This window comes from Phyllobates terribilis, unplaced genomic scaffold, assembly GCF_046119375.1.
Source record: "Phyllobates terribilis strain yellow unplaced genomic scaffold, ASM4611937v1 Scaffold_4274__1_contigs__length_62775, whole genome shotgun sequence".
NCBI classification, from domain to species: Eukaryota; Metazoa; Chordata; class Amphibia; order Anura; family Dendrobatidae; genus Phyllobates; species Phyllobates terribilis.
The window spans coordinates 50,172-61,132 of record NW_027367026.1 but is presented as its reverse complement, the minus strand read 5'-3'; positions in this window follow the sequence as shown (position 1 = coordinate 61,132).

Genomic DNA, 10,961 nt, shown 5'->3' with positions numbered 1-10,961 from the left:
TTATTGTGTAGAGATTATAAACCTGTGTCGAGTATCGGCGATTTGCCAATGGTATTGCATAGGTCTACTTATCTTTGATCTTCATGCTTTTGTGCTTTTGAATCTTGGGATTTCCTTGGTTATTGCATAATAAGGGTCTCTAGGACTATTTGGACTAGTTGCTATTTACGAACAAAGAGTAGGACAACCGGATTAACCAATTCATAATATAAGTTAGTAGAATTCGATGATCAACATTCCAATTGAATAATGTGCTGATGCTAGAAGGAGTGAGCTTCATATCCATAATTGTTTACATCCCAACCAATATATTACTTTCATATTTGCTTAATTGCTAAGTCAATTAAGATTTGATAACCCCCCCCCCATTTTTACTACTTGGTAGCATAATAGGAAATAAGCTATCGTTCTGGCTCTCTTGGGATTCCACCCCTGCTTACCACTTTACTAGTGGATTCGTTAGTTGGGTATCTTTGATAGGCACAACGACATTTGGCCTTATCAGTTCCCCCTAAGTTAAATAACCCCTATTCTTGTAATATTCCCCCTTTTGACATCATTTAAAAGGATATGCTTAATATTAAACAAGGGAGAATAAAAAGTAGTACGTGTGTTCCTCTAGAAGAATGGAAAAGTGATGCCAAAGAAAACATATCAAGTCAAGCACATTCTCAGTACGTTCTAGAGCAAGCAGGAAAATGATTCAAGTCATACTTTATATTAATGAAGAAGTTAAGCACACAAAAGGATTAGCGAAAAGAGCAAAAATACATTGGAATTTCATAGAAGCTTTTGGATTTTCCTAAGGGAGGCTAAAGGAACTAGGATCACAGCAAGTCACTCCCAGTGATATTCATCCTTAAAGTCGCTGAGGTGTCCTTCTTGACATGGCCAGATCATGAGTGCCTTCATATTATGAAGGTGCCAGTCAATCATTTTGCGCAGGTCCGCCAAACGCCTATTAGTCTGGAGGACTGCCTCTAGAGTTCGGAGCTGGATCTCCTCAGAGCTCATGTTTGCAGGAAGCAACGACTTCTTTTTCTCAATGGGCTCTTCAGGCACTGCGGTCTGGGCTTTGATTTGGGAGGGGATGTGGTGTCAAGATTAGATTTGGGTTTAGGCCTAGTCTCAGCTCTGGGTATGGGGCCTACTTGCATCTTTTCTGGAGGTTCTTACATACCTGAGTGTTTGACTAACCTCCTTAGGCCAGTGATTGTGACGAACCTCTCCAGGGACATCTCTTTTACTGGTTTGTAGATACCCAGTTCGATCATCAGCTTCTTGAGCATGTGAGGAAAAGGAAGCACGTGGTTCATATGCATCTGGACCGTAAGCATGCGATGAAGCATGATGCGTGGAGTGTCGATGATGTTGCCCTCTATAGCAGCCCTGAGTAAGCAAGCATTGAAACTGTGTCGAGCTTTTCCTTCCTCGGGACCACGTTACGCTGAATGATGAAGTGCAGGAGCTTGAGGCCGAAGGGGAGGATGTTGTTATTTATTTTTTTCGGCTTTGCCTTCCCCACGAGCATCTCTATTATTTCTTCCTTGCCAAACTGCTAATTCTTCTTCGGGAGCAACGCATACCCTTCACCTATTAACAGACCGAGCGCTTTTTCTACCAGCTTGACGTTTATCATTTTCGGCTCGTCCCCTCATGGAATCTGGGCAATGTTGTACGACTGCCCTGGGGCTGGGGGTATTGGGACCAACACGTTGTAGAACCGTCTGAATTCATCGAGGTCAACCGCGAAGGGCTCATCTTATAACTCTAACCATCTGGTGTGCTCCAGTGTAGCAACTGTTGCCGCAATGTCAAACTCGCTGGGGTCCAGGGTTTTCCAGAACCCTTGGCCGATAATAATCGGCTAGATCACCATCCTCGTTGTGAAGTTGCCTTAGGCTAGGGTTAGTTTGAGCGCGGAGTCGCTTTCGGTGGTGATCATCTCCTTAGATGAGAGCATGTTGGCTCTTTTATGGGAGGTGGAAGAGGGAGTTATCTGGAGAGGCCGTTTATGGGAGGCCTGTTGAGTTGGGGAGCCAGGAGTGTGAGGGTTAGAGTTGGAGAAGTGAGAGCGAGGGCCTGAGGGTTAGATTCATCATCAACAAAGGCCGTGGGTGTATGCTCTATGGATGCGTAGGAGGAGGCTTTTGGAGTAGTGGAGGAGACTGAGTGGATGGGTTCCTTGTATGGTTGGTCTTCCCCCATTGGAGCTAGAGATGAGTGGTGTGAAAGAGTTTGTTTGGTAGGTGGAGGAGGTGGTGAAGATGGTGGTGGTGGTGTTGGTTGTTTCTCCGGGACTGTGGTAGGGTGAATTTAAGGAGTTGTAGTCACCGGAGGAGGTGCTTGAGAGGTAGACAGTGGTGGTGGTAGTGCTCAGGAGGAAGTGGACATGGTTTCCATGAACTCCTTGTATTTTAGGTACTCGACCCATTGCTCAGCACTAATGTTAAATTGGTTTTCCATTTGAGAGATGTGGGAAAATTGAGAGACTGGAGGGTAAGCTTTGTGTGTGAGAGTGAGAGACAGAGAGTATGTGATTATAGAGATGATGAATAGTGTGAAAATGATAAAAGGGGTATGAATCTGGGACGAGGGTTATTTATGGAGGGTGTTCAAAGGTCGAATCATAACAGCTTGTAATCGAATCAGATTTGGCGCCTCGATCTTCGCAGAAGCAAGTGGCCGTTGTGTAATTGACGTGTGATGATTATCTATTAAGTAGGCGGCCGTTTAGATGCTAGGTCCCTAAAATTGCGTCAGTGCCTATACTCAGTTCTCATTCTAATATGCACTTCATACCTTTTTTTTTCTGTTTCTTGGTCCCTATCAAATACTCGGTCCCCATGGCTATATCTCTCTGATCTGCGCTTGCCATTACTCATACTACTCGGTCTCCATCAATTTTAAGTGCTATGTCTCAGTTCCCATTTTCAGTGGGATGTTTTAACTCACTTAAGAACATAAATATTTCAAACACACAAAGGAACATTGAAGCTCTTTTAAAAACAACAAGTACTAAATATATTTGGGTAGGCTCTTTGTAATCTAGGTGAATATTCCCAGTTGTGGTTTATTTGGTCATAGGGAACGTTACACCAAGATCAAGGATGAGGTACTGGCTCATAAACACGAACCATATCTTGGGGGCTTGATCATATGGTTAAGAAGCCATCATCATGATTATATATCATTGCTTGAAAATGAAGAGCATGCATATGAATCATATTTTATCAAGAAATAGTACAATCCTAGAAGGGTCTAATAATCGTTTATCATTAAGCATCACACAGAGCATGCAAAGGACGTATACCCTTAAGAGTACATGCTAGGTTTGCGCACGTATTAGTCTTAATTTCCCAAGTTTAAAAGAAGTAACAGATTATACGAGTCTAAGGGAAGAGACTTATATTGAGGGAGATGCTTAATGAAGGGGGAACAATCCCAAGTGAAACCTGAGTTTGACGAATGGTTTCTTGTTCAAGGCCTTGGTAAAAATGTCTGCTATTTGATCCTTAGTCCTACAATGGGTGAGCTCTATGTTCTTATTCTCCATATTGTCTCGAAGGAAGTGATAACGCATGTCAATGTGCTCAGTTTGAGAGTGGTGCACATGATTCTTTGAGATATTGATCGCGCTAGTGTTGTCTTATCTTATTTCAATCGAGCCCATGGAAATACTGAAGTCCTTGAGTTGTTGCTTGAGCCATAGGAGTTGAGCACAACAAGAAGCAGCCACTATGTATTATGATACGATGGTGGACATGGCTACTGAGTTTTTCTTGCGAGAGCCCCAAGAAACAAGGCAAAGGCCTAGGAACAAACCCATACCTGAGGTGGTCTTTCGATCAACGAGTTAACCTACATAATTAGCATATGTATATCCAACAAGGGTAAAATCGCAGTTCTTAGGGTACCATAAACACAAGTTGTAAGTCCCTTTTAAATAGCAAAAGATTCGCTTGATGATAACTACATGTGAATCCCTTGGATCGGATTGAAATCTTGCACATAGACTCATTGCGAAAAAAATATCAGGCCTAGACGTGGTTAGGTACATCAAAGATCCCACCATACCTCTATAGAGCGTCTCTTTTGTCTTTGGGCCGTGAAGGTCAGCATCGAGCTTAGTGCATGTGGACACTACAGTGTGAAGGGGCTTGCTATTCTCCATCCCAAACTTCTTGATGATCTCCCTGAAGTACTTTTGTTAATGGATTTGAATGCCTTCAACTTTTTGCACCACTTGAAGACCGAGAAAGAATTCCATTTCCCCAATCATACTCATGTTGAATTTGCTGCTCATTACGTCTTTGATTTTCTCTACACGCGACATGTTAGTGGAGCCAAAAATAATGTCATCTACATATACCTCAACAACTAGATTGTCTCCCTTGTGTTCCTGGATGAAGAGCGTCTTGTCGATTGTCCCCCTTTCGTAATTATTGATGAGGAGGTACTCAGAGAGACAATTATACCATGATCTTGGTGCTTGCTTTAATCCATATAATTCCTTGTCTAAGAAGTACACGTGCTCATGGTGCTTTTGTTCCTCGAAGCCTGGGGGCTGGGTCACACACACTTCTCCGTCGAGGACACCATTGGGGAAGCCCGTCTTCACATCCATTTGAAAAAGCTTTAAGACCTTGTATGAAGAGACGGCTATCAAAAGGCGAATATCCTCTAGACGAGCGACTGGAGCATAGGTCTCATCGTAGTCAATCCCCTCTTGTTGGTTGTACCCTTGAGCAACTAGACGCGCTTTGTTCCTTACCACATCACCTGAGTCATCGATCTTATTTTGAAATACACAAAGAGTGCCTATGATGGTGCGATTGGAGGGGCTTGGGAACAAGGTGCCCGACTGGATTCCTCTCGAATTTATGAAGCTCTTCTTGCATGGTGGCCACCCAATCTGGATCAAGGATGACCTCTTTGATGTTCCTAGGCTCAATGAGGGAGACAAAGGATTGAAGGCACATAGACTAGTCTCGGAAGCATTTTCATTAACTGCTTCAGTGATCGCCTATGGATGTGCTATTTGAGATATGCGAGTGAGAGTGTGAATTCCAGAATGTCGAATTTGCGGGGGTCCAGGGTTTTCCAGAACCCTTCACCGATTATAATCGGCTCAATCACCATCCTCGTTGTGAAGTTGCCTTGGGCTTGAGGTAGTTTGAGCGCGGAGTCGCTTTCATTGGAGATGATCTCCTTAGATGAGAGCAGTGATCTGGAGAGGCCGTTAATGTGAGGCCTATTGAGTTAGGGAGCCAAGGAGTGTGAGGGTTAGAGTTGGAGAAGTGAGAGCGAGGGCCTGAGGGTTAGATTCACCGTGAACGGAGGTCGTGGGTGTATGCTCTGTGGGTGCGTAGGAGGAGGCTTTTGGAGTAGTGGAGGAGATGGAGTGGATGGGTTCCTTGTGTGGCTGGTCTTCCCCCATTGGAGCTGGTGATGAGTGGTGTGAAGGAGTTTGTTTGGTAGGTAGAGGAGGTGGTGAAGACGGTGGTGGTGGTGTTGGTTATTTCTCCGGGACTGTGGTAGGGTGAATTGAGGAGCTGCAGTCACTGGAGGAGGTGCTTGAGAGGTAGACGGTGGTGCGATGTTGAGGAGGAAGTGGACATGGTTTCCATGAACGCCTTGTATTTTAGGTACTCAGCCCATTGCTTAGCACTAATGTTTAATTGGTTGGCCATTTGAGAGATGTGGGAAAATTGAGAGACTGAAGGGTAAGCTTTGTGTGTGAATGTGAGAGATGCAGAGTATGTGATTATAGAGGTGATGAATAGTGTGAAAGCGATAAAGGGGGTATGAATCTGGGACGATGGGTATTTATGGAGGGTGTGCAACGGTCGAATCATAACGGCTTGTAATCGGAACAGATTCGGCACCTCGATCTTCGCAAAAGTAAATGGCCGTTGGGGAACTGACGTGTGATGATTACCTATTGAGTAGGCGGCCGTTGAGATGCTCGGTCCCTAAGATTGCGTCGGTCCCTATACTCAGTTCTCATTCTAATATGCACTTCATACCTTTTTTTCTGTTTCTCGGTCCCCATCAAATACTCATTCCCAATGGCTATATATCTCTGATCTGCGCTTGTCATTACTCATACTACTTGGTCCCCATCAATTTCAAGTGGTATGTCTCAGTTCCTATTCTCAGTGCAATGTTTTAACTCGCTTAAGCACATAAATAATTCAAACACACAAAGGGACATTGAAGCTCTTTTAAAAAAACAAGTGCTAAGCATATATGGGTAGGCTCTTTGTAATCTAGTTGAATATTCCCAGTTGTGGCTTATTTGGTCATAGGAACGTTACACCAAGATCAAGGCTGAGGGACTAGCTCATAAACACGAATCATATCTTGGGGGCTTGATCAGATGGTTAAGAAGCGATCGTCGAGCTTAGATATCATGGCTTGGAAATGAAGAGCATGCATAGGAATCAAATTTTAGCAAGCAATAGTACAATCCTAGAAGGGCCTAACAATCGTTTATCATTAAGCATCACACAGAGCATGCGAAGGGCGTATACCTTTAAGAGTACATGTTACGTTCGCGCATATATTAGTCTTAAGTTCCCAATTTTAAAAGAAGCAACAATTTTTATGAGTCTAAGGAAAGAGGCTTACATTGAGGGAGATGCTTAATGAAGGGGGATCAATCCCAAGTGAAACCTGAGTTTGACAAATGTTTTCTTGTCAAGGGCCTTGGTGAAAATGTCTACTATTTGATCCTCAGTCCTACAATAGGTGAGCTCTATGTTCTTCTTCTCCACATTGTATCAAAGGTCGAATTCTACTAACTTATATTCTGAATTGGTTAAGCCGGTTGTCCTACTCTTTGTTCGTAAATAGCAACTAGTCCAAATATTCCTAGAGACCCTTATTATGCAATAACCAAGGAAATCACAAGATTCAAAAGCACAACAACATGAAGCTCAAAGATAAGTAGGCCTATTCAATACCATTGGCAAATCGCCGATACTCGACACAAGTTCATAATCTCTACACAATAAGCACTCACAAATAGTCTATGCAAATTCTGCTTGCTACCTAAAGACAAGACTTTTCAAATCGAATTATCAAGCCTAGCAATATGATGGATAATAATCAACCTAGTTTGCAATCTAGATAAAATCAAGATCAATCAATGAAACTAATAAAGCACAAGAGATCATAAAACAATTATGAAATTAAACTTAAAACATAAGCGTTAGAATTCTCACAAGAAACCTAGAACAATGGCTTCAGCCTAAAGAGTGAACTATATGAACTTAGCCAGACATAGCCATCGAAAGCAACGAATACATATGAATGATTGATGGGAAAACAAACCAGGGAAGATGGTGAAAGTGGAACAAAGGTGGAAGCTTTCTCTTGGCTGATGCTGAATTCTACGTAAATGAAAAGATGAATGAATGATGAATTTAGGATTATTCTAACCTCATTCCTGAGCCTTATATAGTCTCTAATAAAAGGGAATTAAACTAGGATGCAGATAAATCAAAAGATGTGGAAATAACTAATAAAATCTCGGATCAAATCTTCAATAATGGGTCGTACGTGTCCGCGTCACGATCGTGACACAGGGGTCACGATCGTGATTTTGCTCCAGTTCTCAGTCCTGTGGATGGTCACGATCGTGACAGAGAATCTCGGTCGTGACACCTCAACTGCGGCCAAGTAACGGTCGTGACATACCTATCTCGGTCGTGACGTCTTCAACTGGGGCTGAATCCCGGTCATGATGCTTCATCTCGGTCGTGACTTCTTCTCCTGAGATGGACTTCGATCTTCTACAAGCGTTGAGGCAGATCGGCTTCGCCTCTCGGCTTCGCCTCTCGGCTTCGCCTCTCGGCTTCTCCTGGGGTGTAGGCCTGGCATACTTCCTTCTGCGCCATCCCGAATACACTAAAAGTGAGCACAACCGGGATCTCCATAATAAAACCACTTAAAACCGCTTACGAGCATCCCTCTAATCCATAAATGAACTCCAAACCGGATTCCGGTCATACCACTCGTTTAGCACCTAAACACCAATAAACCTAATCTAATAGTCGCTAGTTAACATCATATAATAAGCTCCTATCAAACTTCCCCACAATTAAACCTTGCTCGTCCTCGAGTAAGAAAAAATAAAACTCACTCCTCCTATAAGCACAAAGGTCTGCAGTAAGTGTAGAGACATTCTGCTAGCGACTATAATTCGAACTCCAAGTGTAAACGAGCACTAATTTAACTCCGATCTATCTTCTTATCTCTCCAAGATGTCCTACCCAAATCCCTCCTTATGTCACACTTCATATGTCACCACTCCATAACAATAATCAAATCGAACCAAGTGATGCGCAATAAAGCACAAGTGGACTCCTAATCTCCTCTAAGGGTAAGGGTACATAAATAATGATAATGAAGATAAAAATCGAGTCTCCCACTCGCTAATACACTTCTTATACCTCCTCTTCAATTAATGTCCTAAACCACTAATCAATATCATCAAACCATACATCACAACCACCAATCCTAATCAAGAAATCTGCATAGCACAACCACAACAATATGCATCCAACTCCAAGAAATAGAAATCTAATCCTAGAATCTAATCCAACCGCCAATAATGTGTAACAAATCTAATGAAATAGTGAAAGGGTGAGCATGCAAAGTACGGATGTCAATAATCTCAAAAACAAAAGAATAAAAGGCTAATTACTAACTTCTTATCCCTCCTTGGTGAATCCTAAAACCCGAGACAATCCTTCCACTCCCTTCTTATGTCTCTGACGCCAATAAATGATCCAATCAATCAAATAATCACAAACAATGTAATCCCGGCGCCCATTCGGGTTTTCACCAAAATTTTAAAGTGGTAGGAACTGTTTTTTCCTTTTCTCTTCTTTCTTTATTTTCAGGCACCCACCTTTTCCTTTTTATCCATTTTTACTTGCCCGGTTCTTTTGTTCATTTTATTTTTTGTTGGAGCCCCCCTTTTCGATCCAATCACTTCTTACTCTCCTAGGTTTTTTTGTTTTTTTTTTCTTTTCTTTTTAATACTAACAAAAGCAAAGGTTCAAGAAATATCCGGTACAGAATCAATAGATAGAAAAACAGCAAAACACATCAGCATAGTAGACTCAAAAACATAAAAACAGCAGAATAGCAAAGCACCAAAAACATCAGCAACAAACACCTCGACAAGTCAACTACTCTCCCCACACTTGAATCGCGCATTGTCCTCAATGCAACAAGATGACACCATAAAAAGGGAAGAGGAAGAAGATCCATGGAATGTTGTGGTGCTATCTCGGTCATGAGGAGCGAAACGGGGGGGGGGGGGTGGGTAATGGTCGACCGCATCACGACCGTGACATAGTGTCACGATCGTGACACAAGTAGTTGTGGTATGTGATCGGCGTTTTTCCTCCTCCAATGACCTCCTGATGCTGGTTCCGCAATTTGCCTGTAGAAGAAATCAAAAACAAAACAGAATAATAGGAGAAAAGTTAGTAATGCTCCCTCTGGTTACCTCCCGATCAGCGCCTTAGTTAACGCTGCGGCCAGACGTAGAATGATTCAACCAGCGCTTTCAGTCCCTTTGGAACCTCCGATTCACCTCTACAACTCTCCACCTTTGCTTAACCTTTTTCTTCTTACTTTCCCCACACTTAGACTAAACTTGGGGTCGTGCACTTGCTTTCTTCATAACCTGCACAACAGTACTATCAGGTTTCTCGCCCTGTGTGGTTAAAAAGGTGTAGCTATTGCCCAAAGTAGAATTAAGGGGCGGGGCATGCAGTGCATCCGAACATAGTTCGGGGGGTTTAATAACCTTATCAATAGAAAATACCGAGCTATCATCCGAGGGTTGTGTCGTATCTTCATATATGTTAAAACTAACAACATCCCCGTCAAACTCGAGTGTTAGTGCCCTGGTGTCTCATGAAGGGTATATCCAGAAGGTTAGGTGCAGCCTGCGCATCATGATTCAACACATCTCCGACTACCCCTTTCGTGTAAACCATGGACCTGTCAGCTAGGTGAATCACAATTCTTGTTTCATTCAGGGGTCCTAGTCCTAGCGACTTGTATAACGAATAAGATAGAACATTAATAGAAGCACCCAAATCTAGCATGGCCCTATTAATTTTAGTCTTACCAATAGTAAATGGAATACTAACCATACCTGGGTCCGAGCACTTAGTTGCTATCTTCAGCTGGATGGCCGCAAAAACTCTCTCGCTTACCTGCACCTTTTGATTCCCTTTCAGCTTCTGGTTCCTCTTCATGGTGCAGAGCTCCTTCAACAACTTAGCATAGTGATACGGATAAAACCTACTCGCAAGTGTACGAGATTGGTTGTAGTAGTCAAGTGTCGATCCCACAGAGACCAATGTAATATTAATCTAAATAACAACCAGTGTGCTAGGCCGAAAAGAGTGAATGAGGGAAATATATCAACTAATAAAGAAAATGAAAAGAAGATAAAATATAGGGAATAAATATGTCTAAGGTTAAGGATCACCAAAACATGCTTCAATAGATAAAATCAAACTCTGCTTGAATCTAGTCTAATTGTTGAAGGTAAATCATCCAATGTAATCCACTATCTCCTCTCAGACGATAGCAAACGTGTCTAAACTAATCAAACAATCACTGTCGCGCAGAACTATTTCATTCAAACCCATTAAGCACTTAGAGTTTAGACACAAAATGAAATAACATTCGCTTTCGCGCTCCGCTAAATCAACTCAAACCTAGAACAACTATGATGACTTATTGATCCTCAAGAGTAATTAAGTTGCTCTCGCACACATAACACTCAAGTTCGATTCCTAGGGTTCCGATAGAAATTATCACCTCTCGGTCTTAAACCCCTATCTAAATACCTATTATTGTTTTCACCTTTCAGTCTCAAACTCCAATAAGATTCCAATTAGCCTAAACTAAATTGGGCATAAAGT